This window comes from Lissotriton helveticus, chromosome 11 (genome assembly GCF_964261635.1).
Source record: "Lissotriton helveticus chromosome 11, aLisHel1.1, whole genome shotgun sequence".
Lineage (NCBI taxonomy): Eukaryota > Metazoa > Chordata > Amphibia > Caudata > Salamandridae > Lissotriton > Lissotriton helveticus.
This window is the reverse complement of record NC_136072.1, coordinates 466,347,028-466,370,785: the sequence shown is the minus strand read 5'-3', so window position 1 is coordinate 466,370,785 and position 23,758 is coordinate 466,347,028. Positions and strand designations below refer to the sequence as shown.

The 23,758-nt window shown below is 46.4% G+C and overlaps 1 protein-coding gene across 5 annotated transcripts in view; it reads right to left on the bottom strand.

Moving 5' to 3' along the window:
* The window catches only part of DGKD (diacylglycerol kinase delta), a 977,235-nt gene that overhangs the window by 919,607 nt on the left and 33,870 nt on the right, over nucleotides 1–23,758 (bottom strand). For all 5 annotated transcript variants that reach the window (XM_078666032.1, XM_078666033.1, XM_078666031.1 and 2 more), the window contains exon 3: nucleotides 10,876–10,956. The gene's annotated coding sequence lies outside the window, so the exon portion shown is untranslated. The remainder of the gene's footprint in view (nucleotides 1–10,875; nucleotides 10,957–23,758) is intronic.

Genomic DNA, 23,758 nt, shown 5'->3' with positions numbered 1-23,758 from the left:
CTCACTGACAACATCCTGAAGATCTTTGGCAAGCAACTTCTCACAAAACTTTGGAAGAGGATATCGACCAACAAGGTGCTTTCACACCTCCAGGCTGGGTTTAAAGCTAAGATTAGCACAGTTGATCAGGTTCTATGGTTCTTAACTATAAAATGGATGTGTATAGGCAGCACGTGCCACTACTAGACCACAATACTTTTATTATAACTCCCTACTCCTTTCGGTGTGTATAGACATAGACCAGGCCTCCCTATATTTAGTGTTCCTGGATCTGGGTGCTGCCTTCGATCTAGTCCCTAGAGTAAAACTCTGGGAGGTCTTGGGCAAGATGGGAGTTCCTCAAGGCCTTTTGTACTTAGTCCAGCAACTATACACATGTAATTTTGCCAATGACAGGTGGGGCCTGGGTGGGGAAGCCATAGAGGATGTCCCTATCAGAAGGGGGGCTTGCGAGGGATGCGTTTTGGCACCTACACTCTTTTTATTATTAATCAATGGTTGTATCACCTAATTGATTGATTGTAGGAATTATTCTCCCAAAATGGCTGGCTAAACGGTCCCTGGGAATTTATTTGCACATGACACACTTCTTCTCTCAGAAAATCAGAGGAGCCTATGTATTCTTTTGGACACGTTCAGACTTTCTTGTGAAAATCATGGGTTGGAAATAAACTGGGGTAAAACCAAATACATGGTGTTCAACCTGTGGAAAAATGCTAAGGGGAATATAGTCCAAGATGGGTCCCTATGGAAAAGGGTTTCTGAATTTGACTTTCTGGGGGTCAGACTTACTTATTCCCATAGATGAAATGCTCAGATCGAGAAAAGCTCACTGACTTTAAGGCACAGCGCTGGGGCTATCATTCAGATTGGCAACCAGGGTTCTTCATACCCTATCTCAAGAGTCTTAGAGATTTATAAGACACAAGCTTGTGGAGCAACTTTGTATGGGGCTACATTGTGGGGCTTTTGTAAGTTTGACGTGCTTAACAAAAGCGAGAACTCTTTTATTAAATCTTTGTTGAGACCTCCTATCTGTGCTCCATTACTCCCTTCAAGACTTGACCTAAATCTAAAATCAATCTCGGATATAGCCAATTTAAAACCAATTTTATATTGGATTAGATTATGGACAACAGTGGAACTGGCACTTTATAGAGATTGCCTTTGGGACATATTGAGTAACCATCTGTTGCATACACTTCCTTGTCTATGCCAAATAAAAACCATGGCTGATTAGGTTAGTCTTGAGAGAGTATTGGCTGCATCCTACCTCAATGCCAACAAGTGCTCGAGAAACTGTGAAATCATGCTACTGGAACACTGTTTTAAGTGCAAGATTAGCCACTGTTCTTTCCGATTTGCACTTGTCGTTGAAGTGTATTCTACACTTTGAAGATTTTTTGGATTATGTTAATCCCCTGCACACAAAAGCCCTGTTTATTACATTTAGGTTAGGGATCCTGCCCATAATGTATTTTATCTGTTCTTGGAACATAAGCGATAAATTTACTAAATTATTCCCCCTGAGCTGTCATGCTATAAAGAATGAAGACCACTTTGGGCCAGATGTACAGCCATTTTTTGCGCTCGCAAACGGGAAATCGTTTTACAGTAAGAACTTGTTCATAAGGAATCGTTTTACTTCCAGTTTGAAAGCAGCCTAGTAGGAGATTCTCTGTATTTCCGGTGGGAGAGAGTTCCACATCTTCTGAGCAGAGCCGGAGAAGGCACGGTGAAACGTTCTCTTTTTGCGAAAGATCTGTGGTTTCAGCAGGAGAGAGTTCGCACTGCTGGAAGGTCTACTCCCTCCGGATAATTCTAGCTTTTGCGCTAGATAACTGGGTGTTTTGAGGGCTTTGTGAGACAGGCAGGATATCTTTAGCTATATTCTTGCTTCGTAGGGCAATCAATTTAGGGGAGACTGGGCAAATGTGCGCATTTTTTTTGGTACCCGGAACCAGTCTGGCCGTCGCTTTCAATGAGGCCCTTAGTGGGGCCAAGGTATATTTGGGGAGGCCACAGAGAGTAGCACTGCCATATTCTACCCTCTGCAAAACAAGAGCTTGTACCACTTGCTTGAAGTCAGCTTGTGGGAGGAAAGGTTTGAGATTCCAGAGTATCCTCATCAGATGGTTAGATCCCTTGCACAAATTGCTAATATGCTTCTTCATGTTCAGATGCTGGTCCAGGGTGATTCCGAGAGATTTTGCTGAGTCAATAATGAGGGGGGAGCAGTTGAAGGCAGTGAGGTGTTTCATCCAGAGGTCTAACTTGGGGATGTGAGTTGAAGGAGAAATGAGAAGGAATTCTGTTTTAGAGGTGTTGAGCAGGAGGTGGTTCTCGGTTAACCAGTTTTGAGTATTCATTAGGGTAGTGTTGAGTGAGATGAAGTTATCCGGGGAGGAGATTTTCCGATAGAGTTGCGTGTCATCCACGTACATATGGAAGAGAATGTCAGCGGAATTTAGTGCATCAGCTAATGGTTCCATGGACAAGTTGAAAAGCATGGGGGATAGGGCGAACCCTTGGTGGACCCCCATGTACACTGGTGATGGCTGGGAGAGAGAGTGGTTAGCCTTAACTCTTTGGGATCTGTGGTGGAGGAAGGAAGAGAACGATTGCAACACCAGACCAGAAAGGCCAATCCTGTGCTCCAAAATGAATAGGAAGTTGTCATGATTAACAGTGTCAAAAGTAGATGAAAGGTCAAGGAGAATAAGGAGGCAAGATTCATTTTGGTCAAGCATTTTTAAAATGTCTTCCATAACGTGAGTGAGAGCCGATTCGGAACTGTGCCCACTCCGAAAGCCAGACTGATGTTGGTCCAGGAGATGGAAATTTTCGATGTGAGCACAGAGTTGAGATTGGACACATATTTCTAGCAGTTTGGCTAGAGTGGGGATGTTAGAGATAGGGCGGAAGTTGTTACGGTCAGCACTATCTGCGGTAGTTTTATTTTTTACGTAGGTGTACCCTGAGTTGCTTTTAGGCATTCCGGGATCGTGCCCTGTGACAGAGACGTGTTGACAATCTTTGTCTAGATGGGAGTGACAACATCCTTGATTTCTTTCAAGAAGGAAGGTGGCACCGGGTCGCTTAAGTGATTAGATGGATTGATACTCTGAAGAACCTCATTAATGTCTCTTTCACTGAGGGGAGTAAAGGAGACCCAAGAGGCATTGTTTTTGGTACTCAAGCAAGTCGGATCGCTCTTGTCTAATAGGGCCGAGAGGGGCGTAGACCCATTGGATGGTAGTAGAGCCTTCCTGGAATCAATATCAATATTGATGAGTCTTGATTTCTCAGTAAAGAAGGCAACCAGCTCATCGCATGCAGGTGGGCTGACTCCAGAGTCAGAGTGGTTTGGTGCTTCCACCGATTGTTGTTTAACCAGCTCGAAAAGTTTCTTTGGGCGATTAGCGGATGGATTAAGTTGGGATCTTGTCGGCTTTAGCATTCTTGATTTCTTTGTTATAGGAGCTCCTTACTGATCTAAGGATTTACAGCTGGCCTGAGGATGGTTTGGATCTCCAGGATCGTTCGATTGCCCTAAGGTAACGGCGTTCCGAGTTTAGGTTGCCGTTGAACCATGGTTTGGATATTTTTGATGAGGCATTTTTTTGTAGGAGTGGAGTAAAGGAATCCATGATGCTAGAGATAGTAGAGTTGTGAATGTCAGTGAGAGCATGAATCTCCGACATGTCAACTTGGGAAAGGAGGGCAGATTTACAGTGGGTTGCTAGAGCAGCTGCATTGATATCTCTGAGGCCCCTTTTCAAAATCTTCGATTTTGTTGGTTGAGCATTCCTCAGAGACACCTCCATGTTAATATAAAAGAAGAAGCTGTGATGGTCAGACCAATCGCAAGGGGTAATGGTATCCATTGTGATGGTGACCTTTGGTGATGATGAGGTCCAGGATTTCTCCTTTATTATGAGTTGGCCGGTAACAGTGTTGAAACAACTCGTGGTCACATAAGAAGGATTTGAGGCATGTAACATCTTGGTCATAGGGGTTAGACCACCCTACTGTCAGACACCATCGGTGTAAAGAGAGGCACTCGGCAGGTATGTCCTCTGTCCCCGCTGCAATCGAGCCACTGGCAGCGCTACTGAGGACACAGGGTGTGGAGTGGGGGATCCCCCTGGCGGATGGTCTTCACACAGCCTCCCTATATGCGGATGACCTCCTCTTATACGTCAAAGACCTGACCTGCTTGCCGCCGACACTGTCTGACGCCTTTCACAACTTTGAGACTATGTCAGGCCTCAGGGTCAATTGGGCCAAATCTGGAGTATATTCTTTTAGCCCGGACGCTCAGGAATGTGAGATCCGCATCAATGATGAGATGCTCACCTGGTACCCCACTACGTTCCGATACCTGGGAATCCATATCTACAGAACCCAGCCAGATGTGCTGAAAGGCAACCTAGTGCGGGCAATCTCTTCCTTACAGGCGCAAATAGTCTTTTGGAAGACTCTCCCCCTTAATGTGCCTAGTCGAGTTACACTGACAAAAATGATAGTTTTACCAAGATTACTGTATTATTATGCTAACATCCCAGTGTATGTCCTGGCGCGAATTTTTAGGGAACTGGAAACTTTGGTCAGGAACCTGATATGGAATACAGGGAGACCCCGGGTTGCATTGACAAAACTATACGCGCCTGTGGAAGAGGGAGGACTAGCAGTGCCTAACCAGGAACTTTACTATCTGGCGGCACAGCTGCAATGGGTGACAGGATGGCTGGGTGGACGGCACCTAAGTGACACTGCCACAGATACTACAGTCTGGACCAACGCGCAGATCCGCGCACTGTTCCACCCTTTGGCCAAGCCTACATGCCCTTCACAGTTACACTTAGCAGTGGCCCGCAAATGCTATATTCGCAGCCTGAAGCTCACCAGAGCAGTGACGCCCTACGCCCCGGCACTCCCGCTGTTGGGAACACCTAGAGAGGGCGGCGTAGTATTGGAGGCCGCACTGACACCCTGGGCGCGGGCTAGGGTAGACACACTAGGGGACATGTATGCAGATGGAGCCCTGGTTCCCTTTGCAACACTAGCTGCAGACACGGGACTCCCAGCTGGGCAGTTCCTGCTACACGCGACCATCACACACACGTACACGCGGGCCTGGAACGATATCTCTGAGGAGTTGCCCACGCACCTTTTAATCCAATACTTACATGTCATGGGAAATGGCTCCCATGTGGTCCATTGGCTGGCGCAGGCGCTATAAGCACACACGCAGTGTTCCTTACAGCCACTCCGAGACAAATGGGAGGCAGACAGGGGAAGGGCATGGGCGGATAAGGAATGGAAGATGGCACTGGCCAGTCCCCGTAATGTACCACGCAACTCCCGCTTTAAGCTCATCCAATTTTATATATTGCACCGTGCGTACTTGACGCCTAACAAAATTAACAAGTACTTTGCGGTCACAACAACTGCGTGTCCGAGATGCTCGCTGACTGATGCAGACCTACTCCATATGGTGTGGTCCTGCCCCAACATACAGTCATATTGGCACATAGTGATGGTTCTGCTGGCGGAGAGCGCCGGTGAGAGCCATCAAGCCACGTGGGAGGTATACCTACTGGGTCTCCACAAAAGAACGAAACACAACAAAGTTCCTTCTAGATTCTGGGACCTAGGACTCATAACGGCCAAGAGACTGCTCACTAAACGGTGGAAGAGCAGTGAACCTCCACATGTGCAGCACTGGCGTACCTCATTTGACAACTGGGCTAGGGCAGAGAGCACTACTTTACATAGGGAGGAGACGGCGGGACTAAAATGTGTGTAGTTTGCACACTGGAAGGTTGTTCCTCGAGATGTTGAGAAAGAGGTATTCGCATGAGGATGGCGTAGAAGACTCGGAGTGGGAGACCAAGAGTGTGCTCCAATGTATACAAGCTAGGCCACCGCCCAGCTTCAAAGCTCTGTCTAGACAAATTATGTCATGGGTAGGAGGCACTAGGAGTTCTAGGATAGGAGTGGAAGAGGGACTGAGCCAAGTTTCAGTGAGGAAAATGATGTCTATTACATTGTATTGAATGAGGTCGAAGATATCAGAGGCATGTTTTCTGGCTAACCTGCGTTTGAGTAGTACTCATTTAAGTTGTACCGGTGTATGGGGGTAGGAGTCTGTAAGATGTTCACGCTCATGAGGTTGTCATTGTTTATGACTAAGGTTGTGGGGGGTTCTCTGTTCAGGTTAGTGTGAACTGCTTGAATTCGCCCTGGAGGAATCATGTTGGTGTCTGGTATAATCGAGTAAGAGGTGAGTAAGTCATTGATATCGTTAGTAGCGAGATCAGCATTCGATCTTCTGAGGCGGTAGGGAGCGTTGGGTGGGGGTACGGTTTTAGAGATAGTGAGGGGGAGAGCTGGTCAAGTCGAGTTCTAACGCTAGTGGGGGCTCTCGGCAGATTCGCAAGAGAGAGGAGGGCACTGAACAAAGGGAGATGATCAAATGAGAGGGCTTTCAAATCATGAAGTTCAACGGTGAGAAGGTGCAGCTGGAAAGATATATCGCCCAGGTGTGCCACAAGGTCTGAGTGCTGGGCGAGGGGTAGCGGTTGTGTAGGGGGTCTGGCGGAGAGGAGGGGGCTCGATGTGTGCCAGAGAGGTCTAAGGCGGTAATGAGAGGTTCCAGAGGGGGGAGTTGGTCATTGAGGACTTGTGTTGTTCCAAGATGCATTGATAGAAAGGTTGGTAAAAGTGAGAGGGTCATTGACCTGTGAATCAGGGACAGTCAAATAAGGGTTGAGTGGGATTGGCTGATCATGGTCTGTGGAGGTCAAATGCCAAGACTCCGGTGTAGCCTGTGGCGTAGAAAGAGGGATGCATGAAGGGGGATCTTTAGTTCAATAAAAAGGCCGTGGGGTGCGAGGGAAACTCACATCTCAGCCTGTATTGGACTGGAAAAAGTCGAGATGAGCAAACCCATAGGCTCGCCTGCCTTCTGATTCGGAGATCTAGTGTATTTGGGTGAGTCTGATAGGGGACCGAGAGGCTCCGGTAACATCTAGTGGGGGGGGAGAATGGTTTAGGCAGTGTGTGGAGCTCCCGGCTGTGGTGGAGGGGGGGGGACTGGTTAAGTCCAAAGCAGTGGTAGGGTGAGGGTAGGTGTCATTGGATTTAGCCAGGACCCCCTTTTTGAGTGAAGGGAAGATATTGCTTGATTTAACACATGTGCAAGGAAACCATAATTTTGTTTATAATTCTATGTCTCAAACATTCCTTTTGTTGGTGACCAGTATGTGCCCAATAGGAACTGTAATTGCTGCATTGGGCATTACTAGTATTATCTGGATATGATCTGCTTCTGTATTTTCCAGAAACGTTCCAAAAGTACAGAACACAGTTCAACTCCTACACAAGCTTCTCCAAAGTAAAGGAAAACTGTAACTACTATGGAGAAAATGGAATGATGAATTTATTTCTTATATGGGCACAACAGAAGTTAACAAAATGCCTGTTAAAAGACGTAAATACATTGTTTTGTACCTGGGTTCAGAAGGACAAGAGAGATATAGGAAACTACCAGCCATAGTACCCCAGGATGTACAGGGGCAGATAAATTAATTTCATGAAGCCTTATAAAGCAAGAGGAAGGGTTTAAACAACTACAAGTATAGCCTTGGAAGGATTCAAATGGTATACTCATGCTCAAAGGGAGAATGATTAATTTTAACTGCTATTATGTCATTGTCTATGATGTGTAATTTCAACACAACGGCAGACAAAATGATAAGGGATCAGATAATACTCAATGTTTAGAGTTAAAAGATACAAGAAACATTTATGATTCGGTTTTTTTTTAAGAGTGAACCTTCTTTTCAAAGACAGAAATACAAAAAAGTATGTTGAGGTATAGGTATTGAATGTGCTGGGACGCAGTAATCAGTGGCAATTAGGTATTATTCTTAAACCACATAGAAAGGAGCCAGTGCTGGTTGTGAGAGAGTTCATGAGCAAAGATTGGATGGTCAAGCCTTTCTTGGAAACTTTCTCTGAGAAGCCGGAAACACTCAGGAAATTTTAGCACCGGATTAACTTCAAGTTAAGGTGCAAATCCTGTAAAGCAGATGCTGAGGCGTGTGCCTTTGAATATCAGAGCAGAGTTGAAATTTATGTTGGACAAAATGATTGAAGAAAGATTATAGAAGAAGCAGAGTCATCAAAAGTGGCCATAGTTCTGTCTAGAAAACCTGACAAAAAAAGGAAAGTATCATTTCAGCACAGAGCAATTCAGTGCTCCATACCATCTTCAGTCAAAGTTCTATATCTGGGCATCAAACCTAACCCATGCCGCGCTTGATGAACAGAGAAAACCATAAGTGTGACAATGGGCAACCCTGCCTGGTGCCCTTGTAGATAGGAAATGGGGAAAATAGAACAATCACTTTAACCTTAGCCTGGGGTTGGGCATTTGGGGTCAGACAGGCCATGTAGTGGGGACCAAATCAGTCACAGCACACCTGGGAAGAACCTACAATCAAAGGAGTCAGAAGTATTATCCAAGTCAATGAGCAGTAATTACGTTTATTGTTTGATTATTTAAACTCATGCAATGTATACTTATTACAAAAATCCATATATAATAAAACAGATATATATTAAAAAAATAGTACATTTAAGCACAAAAGCATATTATTAATTTTACAAATCTAAGTGTCCTCGTAAAAATACTGAGCTAATCATCATGATATGCTCTGATAAAACAAATTACAGGACTCTAACATCCTTCTTACCGATACCGGTATCTGAAAAAGTGCATTTAGTTTCTAGTATAGGTCCTTTAGGGATAGTTTTGCTAGTTTAGTTACAGGGTTTACTGGTGTTTAATCACATGATTCCAGTTTCCTTTCTGCCATTAATATGAATTTACCAAAAGCAGAGTTAAGAACAATATCTGCTGATTTAAGACATCTTATAAGTGCTTGTCTGCAGGATCAAACTCCGCAAATATTAAAATGGCTCTTTAGTAACCCCAAAAAATGCAAAGTAAATCGGTCATATTTTCCTCTCCTTTTTTGCATAATCGGCATAGCATGGGTTTGTTGTGCGCAGCCATGGCATTGCGTGAGATGATCTTGGGAGAAGGCTCAATCGTGTATTGATGTAAATGTTTTTTAGTTTTGTTGGCCAAGGAGTTTAGAGATAGGTTTTTGATTTGGAAGTTTTGTATTCCTTCAGAATTATCCATGCATGCAAGTCTTTTTTTGAAAGAGATTCTTTGTCCTTCAGCATCATTAATTATTTTGTTATTCTGTTAATGATTTTTTTAAAACTCTGGCGTATGGACATGTCCCGAATTGAGTGCGGCGAGAATTCATCTAAAGCTGTTTGCAAGTACTTCCAATACTGTAATCTTTTTATTTACTTGTATTTCTTGCCAAAGCGATTAACACATTGGGTTCAAGGTGTTGTTTTTATTCTTTTCCATTCCTTATGTATTGACCTTTCCTAGCAATGAGCTGATTAGGTAACCCGAATTTTAACCTAATTTGGAATTGCGACGTGTTATTTGGAAGCCGGAAAAGAAATGTAAAGGTTTTAGTGATAACATTGTTTACGGTTATAGAATCCTTTCTGTAAGTCAACGAGCATCTTGCCTTCAGGGCTATCCAGGTCACTCAGTGGGCCAGGGCAATTTGTGCTCGGCAAATACAGTGCAGGGTACTTTTATGAGGTATAAACCCACAATGGTCCTGGTACACCAGCGATGTTATCACCCTGAGCAATCTATTTGCCAGGACCATAGCGTGGAGTTCAATATCCACATTTATGAGGAAAATAGGACGGTATGATGTGCATTTGTCCTGAGGACTCCCCTGTTTTGGAAAGACCACTATAGACTAAGTCTTACCTATCAGATGCCTGCATGCTTTCAATTACTTTAGCATACTCACTTCGTCTTTTGAAAACAAAAAAGTCTGAGATATGTTGGGGAACAAGATGATAGAGTGATAATACAAGGGTTCTGAGTTCCCAGCAATGTTCTTCTGGTCTTTTTTGATTTTACTTTAAAAAACAAGTATCAGGTCTTCTTTGCAGTGCTGATGAATCTGTGTATTTATACGCAGTGAATGGCTCCAACTGGCGTCTTTTTCTCTAAACAAGTCATTTCTAATTTACACCATTTCAAACATCAAATGCAAAAACAATCTACAGATATATCTGATGGAGTAAGCAAGAATCACTTGGACAGAACAACATCCCAAAAATGCTCAACACTATCCAATGTGTAAGTAATGTCTTAGAAGTATATTTGGCAGACAACTGCCTCCATAGATTACAAATAAAACAATTGCGACACAGGCTGCTCCTTTTCTTGATAAAAATAAAACACAACAGCTTTTGTGACTTTTACTTTATGTTGCCATTCTTCTGCCCCAGAGACAGTATATGAAGAAGAGGGGAGTAGGAAAAAGGTTAAGTAGACATATGTAGTTACTGATATGGAACTCTGAAAATACTTGAAATGAGAGTTTAATTATAAGTAGTGCTAAATTATGTAAGAAGCTGAAGCAGCTAACTCACCTGCTGTAACATTAGGCTAGCAATTAAAAAGACTGCTTTGTAAGTATGGATAGTGCGCTGCCTTGCACTTTTGGCTTCCTGTCTGACTGGTACCTGAATTCACCATCACGCACTGTCTCCTACCGGAGCAGGAGAAAGATATCTGCATAATGTGGCTGACAGGCATTGATTACCCAATTCTACCAGGTGCAGATTTGCTTCTCCATCATTATAGTTTTTGATATATTGTTTGTGATCATTATATGGAGTTTTGCTGCCTCCTTAAGTTATGGCAAAAGTCAGGCAAACAGCAACTTTGCATGAAAACCAAAGTCTTACTGTGAAACTGTTGTTGACATTCTTCGTGCTGGACTCTGCGACGCTGGCATCGGTAAGGTCCACCTCATCAAAAATAATGGACTGAAAACACAAAAAGAAAAGCAATTGAAACACAGACCAATCCTGTTTTGTAACTGCTGAACTTTCACGCAAAGTAAACTAGCAGAACTAGTGCATCCTCGAGACATCAGATCAAACCTCATACCATGACTTTTCTTCAGCTTTCTCAGGCTTCACTTTTATATTTGTATATTTGATTTCAATTTCTACATTCATCTCCTCAGTTAAAATAAAAAGTATGCACCTTTTATTCTTTACAACACTTAGGTACATGAAACACCTTCTATGAGGGCTTCCTGCCGCTTTAGTGGAACATTTCAACATTGATTTATATATGCTTATCAAAAGGTGAGCTCAAGTTGTAATTACACTATAGGTAAAATCTAGAGTCTCACTCATTAGGTGCAAGCCTTACATTTTAAAGCTCAGTTTAACTCTAATCCAGTCTCAAGGTTGTTCATGTTTGGTTTAAAACCTCAAACTTTAAATCCTACACTCCTGGACTCTATGATCTTTGTTGTTGTAATGGGAGAGGCAGAAGGAACAGAACTTTAACACAGACATCATGTCGCCTCGAAGACACATAGTACAGATACTTCACCTAACATCAGTCCAGCACAGAGAGACTCTAATTTTAAAACATTCTCAACCAATAGAATTAATAATAGCTTAATGAAGCTCCATATAGATCCTGCACATAGTCGATCTCCATTATTGAGCTAGCTGCTTACAACTAGTCTCACAAAAATCATCTAGTTTGTAGCCACTTACTTGCTGGTAGGATGAACGTAGTAATAACTTGTGTTACAAAGTACTACAGGAGACATTTGCTGACTAGATGCAGTAAATGATAGGCATTTAAAGCTGCTTTAAATTAACGACTTCAAGACTGAGTTGACCTTACTGGTATTCAAATTTGTGAGCTGCAGATCACACGTCAACAGCATGCATTTGGCTCATGGAGCGGTCTTGCCGGCTAGTGTCATTATGTTGTATACAGTTCTATAAACTGAACAAAACAAGCATTTGCAATGCAATAGGTCTTGCATTAGTGAATGTCGGAGCTATTGGCGTTGTAAATTACACTGTTTTTTAATTATGTTTTTTGTTTGCAGTGGAGTGATAATTTGACCTATATATGCAATTACACCACTGCACGAGACAATCGGAAGAGCACATGTGGGTGAATTACCTGAATATTGTATGCGCGCCAAAATTGAGAGCAATATGTGTAAAAAAGGAGTAGTAATATCCCCCGGAGTATGGATCTATGCTCACGATGTGTGTTTTAAAAATACAAATGTGAACATTAAGGTGGTCAGCAGACTCCTGCAAATTATGGATATGCTGCCCAAATTCAAAATAGTGCTACATTATGTACAACCTACATTTAAAAATAAGAAAATAAAAATGGTATGTAGTGGGCAGTAGTGCAAAATAATAGAGGCTCAACCATAAAATGATCATATAAAATACGCTTGTTGTTCTCTAAAACAATGTATTAATGGTGCACTTACAGCAGGCTCATGTGATTGGCTGCAAGTATACCCATGTAGGGATATGGTGTAACAAAGAGAGCTGCCGACTTTGGGCCTGGGGAACTGGGTTTGGGGGTAAACAGCCATAACAACGCGGGCATTACCCCGCGCTGCTATTACAACGCTGCTATTACAACGCAAGTCGTTACAACGACTTGCGCTGGAGGGCGCTGTTGGATAGGGAATAGTTTAATTTTCTATTCCAACACCTTCCCTACTGTAACGTGGGCTGGAGTTGGAATAGAAAATTAAACTATTCCACTATCCAGCGCCCTCCAACGCAAGTCGTTGTAACGACTTGCGTTGTAAAAACAGCATTGTAATGGTACGTGTGGTAATACCACGCGTTGTAATGTCATACAACCGGGTTTGGGTCTCGGCGTCAGTTCTATAAACAAAATACAGATTGTAACAGTTAAATGTAAACGCATCCGGGATCGGAGGAACAAACATGAGCCTTAGAAAACAGACAAATGCTGCTCTAAAGCCAAAGCGGGAGAGGGAAGTGCACGAGACAGGCGCCCCTGGGACCGCGACTGATTAGGAAATAGAAAAATGCGAATGATGTGTGTTAGCTTAAAAAGGAAAAGTCAACCAAAAAAAAGAGTGCCCACAAGGCATGGTAAATAACACGAAAGCGAAACAGCACATGTATGAAGGGCAGTCCTCATGGACGGTTACAAAAGAAAAAGGAGGGACTAGTGACCATATTAATCAATGAAAAAGAGCCATTTACAGAGGACAGTAAAAGGAGCCAATTAGAAAGATGGGTGTTACTTAATGCCCATATCCTGAAATAGGAATATCTCGAAGAGACAGCGCAAGCGCTGCCTAGGTGAGACCTAAAAAGATCTACAACTACAGCTTGCAGTAGTTGTAGATTAGACAGTCCCTGCACCTCTCAGCCTGAAGAGAACCTGAACATTCAGTCCTTATAAATGTATGGCTTACAGAAAAAGTCTACTGACCAAATCACCAGACAATTAGTATTTATTGTATGATTAATTAAAAAAATCTTAACAATTCCATCATTTAACATAGAGACAAACAATAAATACTTTAAAATCCACAAGATAAAATCATGTTATAAAGAAAATCTTTACAAAGCAGGTGCCAGGCAATACGCCCTTTAAAATCCACAAATTGATGTCACATTGTGAGATTGTTACAATAAGGGCGGGCTATCAACAGAATATAGGGCCAGGAATATAGTCTGCCATTTGACAGACGCATTATGTTACCAATGAGAGTGCAGTGATGGATGCAGGTGGTCCCAGAACTGCTACTATTAAAATCAATAGACTTAGACTCTTGTCATGTGGCTTGGGCAGCATACTTTTTGTGCATAGAACACAAAGCTACAGCATGGAGAGTAAGAGAAAGTGTTTTTCAAGGTGCAACATGCCATGCATCGAACCAATGTAGGGGTCTCATTAAAAAAACTATTTCAATGCAGCCAACCTATATGGTAAAACCCAATAAAACCGATTAGGGCACTGCAATGCTGTCCCTGACAGGGTGTGGTCTACTGACCTAGGGGGCAGCATTCCGGTAAGTAAGTGCAAATACATTTCAAAGTGCAAATACATTGCTAAGTGCCATAAAAGCGGACCGATGCAAATGAATCATAAAAACAAGTTAAGAACAGCCATTCTATTAACGGAGCAACAGAAGCGGTTGAGACAGTAGAGTGTTATCCTGGAAAGGAGTTATCTGCTAACGCTGGATGCAGCCTGCAATGCATGTATATGCAAATGTGTTCCTAGTATAAGAGACTGCTGGTATAAAAGCAGAGTAGAAAGGCCACTAGAAGCAATGCTGTATAATCATCCGGTGAATAGAGTTTGCAAGAGCGCAGGCTCATTGTTTGAGTTTGTGCATGGACATAGTTGATGCAAGTTGGTGGTGTGTACCCACGTGTGCTCTATGGTCCCTCCGTATTCCCTTATAGGCAGTGTCAGGGGTCTGGTCAACAATATATATCTTATGGCTAATCTTCTCATGGCCGCTCTCAAGTATGGTTGGCAGGACCGTCTTAGTGGGATTGTGCAAGGCCCATGTGCCCAGGGTGTGCTGGATTTCGTGGTGGTCTGAGCCTTTCTGTACCTGGTGGATCCCACAGGAGTGTATGCTGTGGGCAAATTTTATCATTTCAAGCTCTTCCACTGGCACGCAGCTGAGCAGACAGCCGGCGTGTACCTTAATGACAAAACAATTGGTGTGCCAGATGATCTCACTTGAGCCAGCAAGCTGACAAGCTTTGGAGATGCATATGTGTGCCTGTTTGTGGTACTGTGACCTGAGAGGAATTTGGCAGCATTTCCAGCAACCCCAGATGACTTTTCTTTGCTCTCTACTACTTCTGCTCTCTACTGATGAAGGACTGAACCCAGCAACATGTTTCTAGAGATACACAGCAATGCCTGCACCAACTTTAGGTGAAAAACTATAACTAATTTTGAAGTAAACGCTAATTGTATACTGACTTTTTACCAGGATTCAAAGGGGTGAACTGTGCTGGGATGTGAGGCAGTGTGCTCCAAACCCACCTTCTATTTCCTTTCAGAGCAGCTGACAGTCAAAGACAACCACTAACAAGTATGCAGCAGCAGAATGTATCTACCTCAGGTGTGTGTCTTTTTAACTAGGGCAAAGGGATAAGGGAAGTAGAAGTTCGCACTGCAGCTGTAGCCAAATTGCATAGCTTCTTGCATCGAGGGGTGATTTTCTCTTAGTTATTTTCATCTTTTGGAAAGTCAAATACTGGACATTTGGGCAATACTACCTGGAAGTCTGTAGATTCAGTGCAAGTTTATGTAATGTCCACCTAAAGAAACGGCCATTACTCATTTGTAGTTTCTTTGGCTTAGTACTTTTAACTATTCAAAATTCACATCCTCTGGCCACAATCTCTACCTCTGTGCTACTCGGCCTTGAATATTCTTCAGCATAAGACCCTTCAGGGACTTCATAGCTACCCTTTTAGGGATTCGTCATGTACTACTACATAAACAACTGGCTCAGATGTGCTTCTATTTTGTTGTGACAGATAAGTCTTTGTGAGGACACATGGTAGGCGCTGCTTTCGTTGATTCACCAGGTTGCATCTGAACCTAATGGAACACTTCTTTCAATTTCCAAGATTGAGTCTTAGAAAACCTGGTAAAGGAGCTGAGTGTTTTCTGCTTGGAGATTCAATCATTCTCAAACAGGGCACCCTACTCAAACACTAGTACCACACTCTGGACACACCTTCCTGAGTCATCACAACCTCTAGCACCTTGTTCTTGGATTTCATAGTCATGGAAATCTTTAACTTCTGAGAAGGAGATAGGACCACAAATCTCAATCATTTGCATCATAATGTCTTTTCAAATACAGCAGAGACCTTAAAATGCAATTTTTACCTAACCTCACTACAAACTCCTAATCTCCAAATTGGTTTACGCAGGATCACCCAGGGCAGTGCTCGACCATGTATGGGCAGGTTTCTTAAAGTATTACACTGATACTGCTGTCTGTAAAATTTAACACAAGATACAACATTCGGGCTGATGACCCCAGCCCTCGGACCCAATTTCATAATTATGGGGAGGGGTCACGCAGCCCCCTCCCCAAGCTGCATTCGGACCAAGGACCCCATCCCTCAGGGACCAATTTCATAAATATGGGAAGAAGGCACATACATACCCCCCCCCGGCCGCATCCAGCCCTGGTGACCCCATCCCCTGGGGCCTGATTTCATAACTATAGGTAGGAGGTGCGTTGCCCCATTCCCAAGCTGCATTCAGCCCCAGGGACCCCAGCCCCATACTCCCAGAGCCGGCTCACATAGTGTTTCTGGGAGCCCACACAGTGGTTTCCGTGACTGCACCAACGCGGGCAGGGAAACCTGTGTTTGCTCTCACCTGGAGGAAGAATTTTTAAAACTCCTGCCAAACGGGAGCAAACACAAACTCTGCTCCCAGTAGGCCGGAGCTTTAAAAATGTTCCGCCAGTTGGGAGCAGACTTGTAATCTGTTTTCATCATTCCAATCACCTCCCAAATCCCTCAAAGCCACTGAACCTACATTGAGTATTGAAGTTGATATGAGTATATAAGCGAGTACTGTAAACAGTGTTTATGGAGAGAGTTTACTCTGTACTACACTGTTTGCAGACAGAGTAACTCTCATGAGAAATGCACCACTGAGTATTAAAAAGTATCTACTAATAAGGGTATAAACGCCTAATGCAAATCTTTTTTAAAAATACACTATTTGGGGGCGTGGCTGGCAGCCGATGATGGCGGCAGCATAAGGGACAGGCTCCGTAGTTAAGGTGGCCTCTCCGACGATCCGACAAGTGATCCGACGAACTTTTTCATCCCCGCAGGAGGGTACCGGTGCCCAGGACCGGGCGGATCACAAGGCGGTGAGCGGTGCCTACATCCGATATCTGAGAACCGACGACCGCGACAGCGGCGGCTAGGCCCACAGGAACGGAACAGACCGGGGACTGCCCCAACAGCCGTGCCCGACAGGAAGTGGAGATACTCCGGGGGACCCTCGCCGGAAGTGCCCCTGCGTGTTGAGGGAGTGCGGAGATCCGGAGAGTACCCCAAGCAATTCCCCACGGATCACCACCGGAGACACGGTATTGGTGTCTGCTCTTCTCTCCCTTCACCCCGGTAGCCGCATCAGGCACAGCGGCCCGGCGAGGGGGAAGACTGCGGACTGCGGAAGGGAGCCGCCATTTTGTGCAGTGGGGGTCGCTGCTCGTCGGACACAAACTGAACGCTGACCGAGAGCTCTGGCCCAGGCGGTGTGAGAAGCGGTGAGTGCAGAGGGGGTGCGCTCCTACAGAGGCCGGACGAATGGGTGTACGCCTACCGGGCGCAGAGATCATCTAACCCCCCACGGTACAGGGCACGGGAGACGTGCCTGTCAGCCGCCTACAGCTTAATCCGACCTTCATTAGTGGAGCCGACAATTCGGAGCGTGTGGCGTTGGGCAGACTGAGACACCCCCTCTCCCCCCGATTGCACCGGGACCTCTGCTCAAACGTGCGGAACCGGGACTTGGAGGTACGGGGCATGTGATACGCCTCAGACATTGGTCCCGTGAGGCGACGTGCAGGGGGACTAATGCCACAGCAGCACGCCTGGAACTGCCACTCGAGGAGAAGCGTGCCCTAACATAGGGGTGGAGGAGTGCGACGCCGCGCTCTGCATAACCTCGCCCAGAGGGGGGACAAATCCGCCCGTGGCCTACCCACGTCCATTGGAACCGGGGCGACGAAGGCTCGGTTGACACCCCCGGCACGGTGCCACACACGGACAACCCTGTACAAGTCGCTTCAGGCCCTGCGCTGGAACTGATAGGCAGCGCGCCTCCTGCTGGGGCCGGCTGGGTGCAACCACCACTATAGATCGGATCTCGTCCTATAGACCCCGACGGGCACAGAAGAGACTTTGTGGATCTGCAGACCTTGGCTCGCTGACCCTTCTGGGCGGTGGTGGAGTGCCCTGCCTGGCCACAACTTGAGGCGACGACCCCACCGCACGACAACGATAGCGGAAGGAGGCGATCCACTGGGTCAGGAGTACCTGCAGACCGCGAAAGCCGCAGGCATGGCGGGGAGGGGTCAAAAGTCTGGAACTATGCAGACCCGAATGGACCGCTACGCGTGCGACAAATCAACCACATCCCCGATCACCTGGTTGGGAACGGCCGGGAAAACCACGGAAGCGACAGGAAGCAAGAAGGCAACGCTGGACGATGTGATGCAGGCCTTGGCACATCTACAAACTACAGTGGGTTCGATTTCCACCGATGTAACACTGCTCAGGGCAGACCTCCATAAAATGACGGAGAAGGTAAACGCCATGGAAGTGGTAACAAAATCCCTGGTGGAGGACGTGTCTGACCTTCAACAGGCGGTGGAGAAGTTGGCGACGGACAACAAGGTTCTACGGGAAAAACTCGACGAGCAAGAGGGACGCTCTAGGCGGAACAACATCCGCATTATTGGCGTGCCGGAGTCGGAAGGCACGAGAGCCATGGACCTGTACGTTGAAAGCCTGATTACGAACGAACTTAAACCGAAGGGACTGTCCGCCTTCTTTTCTGTGGAAAGGGCGCACCGCGTGCCAGGGGGCCAACCTAAACCGGGGGCGGCCCCACGACCAATTGTTGCCCGGCTGTTCAATTTCCGGGACCGGGATGCCATCCTGCAGGCAGCACGGTCGTCCCCCCCTATTAGACTACAAAACTCCAATGTGGCTTTCTTCCCAGACTACACGGCGGATGTCGCACGCAGGAGAAGAACCTTCTTCGAAGTAAAGAAAGAACTTAGGGCAAGAGAACTCCCATACTCAATGCTCTTCCCGGCTAGGTTGCGGGTTGTGGCAGACAAAAGAACATGGTTCTTCGATACCCCGGACTCCGCGCAAGAATGGCTGGAGGGTTGGCGAACAGACACGCACCCTCGGAGATCTAACCGGCACCAGAAAGGTCATGCCACCGGACATCTTCAGGAAGCCCAAGCATCTGGTGGGGGAACGGAGAGAGAAACGACTTTAAGAGAAGAAGTGGGTGAAGGAGAAGTTGAGGAACAATGATTCCCAAGATATGCCGGTTGTCGGTCCCATTTTACGGAACGCCTGAGACCCGCTACTGGACACTGGGCGCTGGACCTCCGGGGAAGAGACTGAGGGGCTGCTGACTTCGGAGAGTCCTTTACCCCAGCGCGCAAGTAAACTGTTGTGGGATTGGGACATGCACTCTGCTAAGTTGGGGGGGCGGGCAGTTTCGAGTCCGTATAGCAGGGGGGCAGGGAGGGGGGTGTTTCAGGGAAGGGGAAGGGTTCATGTTCGGGACCAGTTGGTCTTCAAGGTTCAATGTTTAACTCACACTCACACTAGGTACTACGGCACTATCAACACACAATGTCACAGGACTCGCGAGCAGGCACACGAGAGTAGGCATACTGGCGCTAAGCCTGCTTTGCTCCCCCACAGACACACTGCCACCAGCAAGAGGCGCTGGGCTGAAACCCGCATCGGGGCTTCCCAAGGGATACAGGAGGGAATATGTCCGGAGACATTACTTGGGCCGCATGACAAACCACCGCCATGGCCAGGATAGATAGCCTCGCCCCGATAACCCCACTACAAATCATGTCATGGAACGTTAGGGGTCTGGGCGATAAGATCAAAAGAGGCCTGGTTATGCAAGGAATTAAGAGATTGGGTCCTGCCCTGGTCCTGATACAAGAAACACACTTAGTGGGCGCGGCCACACGGGCGATGTATAGACGGGGCTACCGCATGATTGCACACGCAGAATTCACCTCGGGGTCCCGCGGTACTGGCATACTGCTACGAACATCCTCCCAATACATTGTGAAGTCCACCAAGACAGACGATCAGGGTCGCTTTGCGGCGGTTCATGGCCAATGGGAAGGCAGACCGCTGAACGTGGTGTCGGTCTACATCCCGCCAGCGCTGCACGCCGTGGCACTGCCAGACCTCGGAAGGTTCCTCTTGAGTCTCCCTGATGGAGACTTGATCATTGGGGGAGACTTTAACACAATACTGCATAACACTCTTGACAGATTCCCAATACGACCGCACACAGGAGGTCCCAGTAAGCTTCATAGTTTTCTGGAAGCACAAGGGTTGGTGGATGTGTGGCGCCAGTTACATCCAGAACAACAACAATACACCTATTACTCGGCTACGCACAACAGTCTCTCACGGATAGACTACTTCCTCGCATTAGGGAACGGTCTTCTTACCATAGATGAAGGGCAGATACAACCGAGGGGTATTTCGGACCATTCACCAATTACTTTGACTATGTCTAGTTTAGGGAAAACGCGTAAGAGGATCTATCCTATCTATCCAGGGTATCTTAAGATTCCATCTATTAATACAGAATTAAAGAAAGCTACCCGATATTACTTTGAAGAAAATCGGTCTTCGGTACAATCGCCTTCAATACTATGGGAGGCTTAAAAAACAGTGTTTAGAGGGCAGACCATTGCAGCAATCACACACCATAAGAGAACGCAAAGGATGGAGGCTTCAGAACTGGAACTAGATTTAGAAAGGGCCAATACTGCCCATATGGCAGATCCATCGGATGACACACTACACTCACTGCAATTGCATCAGCATCGCCTCGACGACCACCTGAGGCAATTGACCTTGGCAGATATTGCAGCCACCAAACACAGGGTGTACGATATTGGGGACAAAGCTAGCAAACTCTTGGCATGGCTCGATAGAAAACAAGGGGGCAACAGGAATATTTTGCAAATTACGGACTCACGTGGGACAGTGCATACCAGACCGGAAGACATTGTCGATGTGTTGGCCGATTACTTTGCTGAGGTATACACCCCCACGGTACTTGTGACCGAGGATGAGGCTCGGGAGGCTCTTAACCGTGTCCCCGTACCTACACTGACGGAGGAGGCGGCAAAAGACCTTGATGCCGCACTGACAACTGACGAAATTCAGTTGGCTATATCCGCACTCCACTCGGGCAAGGCTCTAGGCCCAAATGGGATGCCCATTGAATGGTTTAAAACAATGTCAGAGTCCCTAAGTGCCCCCCTTCTTCAGATGTTCGAGGAGAGTAGAGGGAAGGGTACATTGCCCCCAGACCAGCGGATGGCGACCATAGTAGCCATTCCGAAACCGGTTAAACCGCCCAACGACTGTAAGTCATATAGGCCTATCTCACTCCTGAACCCTGAAGCAAAAATTCTAGCGAAATTGTTAGCGAACAGACTCATGCCGTGCTTAACCCAGCTGATCCACCCGGACCAATCTGGGTTTATGCCACACAGAAGCACGGCATTGAATCTTCGTAGAGTGCAGGGAGTGTTGGCGAGAACCCCACTGTTGAAAGAACCGGCTGCAATATTGTCCTTAGATGCCAAAATGGCGTTCGATATGGTGGAATGGAACTACCTATTCGCAGTACTCACCCGCATGGGATTTGGGACCACCTTTATCACGTGGATCAAACTATTGTACAAAGACCCAGTTGCGCGAGTAGTTGCCAATGGACACATATCGCGGGAGATCAGTTTGGCGCGAGGAACTAGGCAGGGATGCCCGCTCTCACCCCTCCTGTTCGCATTGGTCCTAGAGCCGCTTGCAGTTACTATTCGAAAGACGCCACTACTGAAGGGGATTAAATGGGATGACAGTTGGGAAGACAGGGTGTCCCTATACGCGGACGACATGTTGATTTATCTCACAGACCTGGATGGTAGTCTTCCGAACCTCCTCACGTTGTGCAACTCACACGGGAGGCTGTCCGGCTACACTATCAATTGGTCGAAATCGACACTTTACGAGCTTAGGGGACCGCTCCCAGCCCTTCCGGAGTCTTGCCCTCTAGAAATGGCGGGCGCTTCCTTTAAATACCTGGGAATACATGTTACCCGAGAGGCCACAGACTTCATTGCTCTTAATCTACAGCCCCCTCTCGTGCGGCTGCGCAATGATGTACAACACTGGAAGGAGCTACCATTGACATTGCTCGGCAGAGCGGCTTTATTTAAAATGATGGCGCTGCCGCGCTTCTTATACATAATTGAAAACACTCCAATGCTCATACCCACCACCTTCTTTCAGAAGGTGACGGCGCTGATGTCGAATCTATTATGGGGGAATCGCCCAGCACGAATAGCTCATGTGAAGCTCAACAGGAGCTGGTTCGATGGCAGGATTGCACTGCCTAACGTGCAGTTGTACTACTGGGCGGCCCAACTTAAGGTTATTAACCACTGGATACACGCCCCACAGGACGACCCGGCGTTTCAGGCGGACAGAACACAACTAGGCATTCACACCCTACTGGCGCCTCTGTATCACAAAGGTGTTGCATCAAAATTGATAGGACCCACTAAACATACAGTACAGCTATGGTACAAGGCGCACACAAAACTACGCTGGGAAGGGGTCATTACGAAACTTACTCCATTGTGGGACTCCAAAGCATTGGGGCACTTGAGGCACACTAAGGGCTTTACCCAATGGGACAACATCGGGATCTCGACGGTGGGAGACATGTGGTCCAGAGAGGGGGTGATCCCATTTGCGTCCCTTCAGGACCAATACGAATTGGGGGACAATGAGCTATTTCGATACATTCAAATTCGACATGCCCTCCAGGCAGTGATCCCTCAGAACACCACACCACCAGAGTCCTCACCGCTCGAAGACCGCCTGCTCACAGACTTTATGCAGGAGAAAGCAACATCATTAACCTACCGCAAGCTACTTAATAACTTGCCTGACCCCTTGGAGAAACTAAAGGAGAAATGGGTGGAGGATGTCGGCGATTTCGACGACTCTGAATGGAACGCTGCTATTGCCTCCCCGCGGGAGGCTGGCATATCAGCTAGGTTCCGCCTGGTACAGTTAAAAATCCTGCATAGGATGTATTACATGAGAACCATTCTACATAAATTACTGAGGGCAGATCACCCGTATTGTTTAAGGGGCTGCGGCGAGGAAGGTACTTTCATCCACACACTCTGGAGCTGCACCAGCATCGTGAGTTACTGGCAGCGGGTGCTCCGCACCATCGCACAAACACTTGACACCTCATTAACACTGGACCCACGGGTGTGCTTGCTCAATATGTGGGGGCCTACTGATTTAACACTTTACGGAAGGTTGTGGGTCACGATAGGCCTCATGACAGCTAAACGGGATATTGCACAAAAATGGGGGACGGCTGAGCTCCCCACCCTGGCACAATGGAGTAGAAATATGGACATGCTCATGCTCACAGAGAGGGCAGTATACAAAACAAGAGCCAGTCCGCGTAAATGGAATGGAATTTGGCATTACTGGAACACATACAGAGGGGACATTTGTGACCCTTTGCCGGAGGATGATGTTGACAGCTCAGAGGAAGAGGATGAAATTGAGTGATGACTGAGGGTTATGGCTGGGGGCATGCACAATGGGTACGGACCTTGTCCAATGCAAGAGGAGTAGCCGGGGGGGGCGGCTGGGAGGAGGATATAGCATTTATTGACTTGTGGGAGTGACCTGCATAAGGGTAGCGTTGAGGTTGCACTGTGGGGGGTGAGTTCTGTGAGTTACAACTGAGTCACGTTTTGAGTTGTTTATAGGTTATACATAAAATACAAAATGCAAGTTTCATTATGCACTTGTCTATCGTATCCGTAGGGATCCAACACCGTACCTGATCATTAATGTAAAGAAAACCTGAGTAGGGCAGACTACATATTTGAAGATTATACGTGTAACG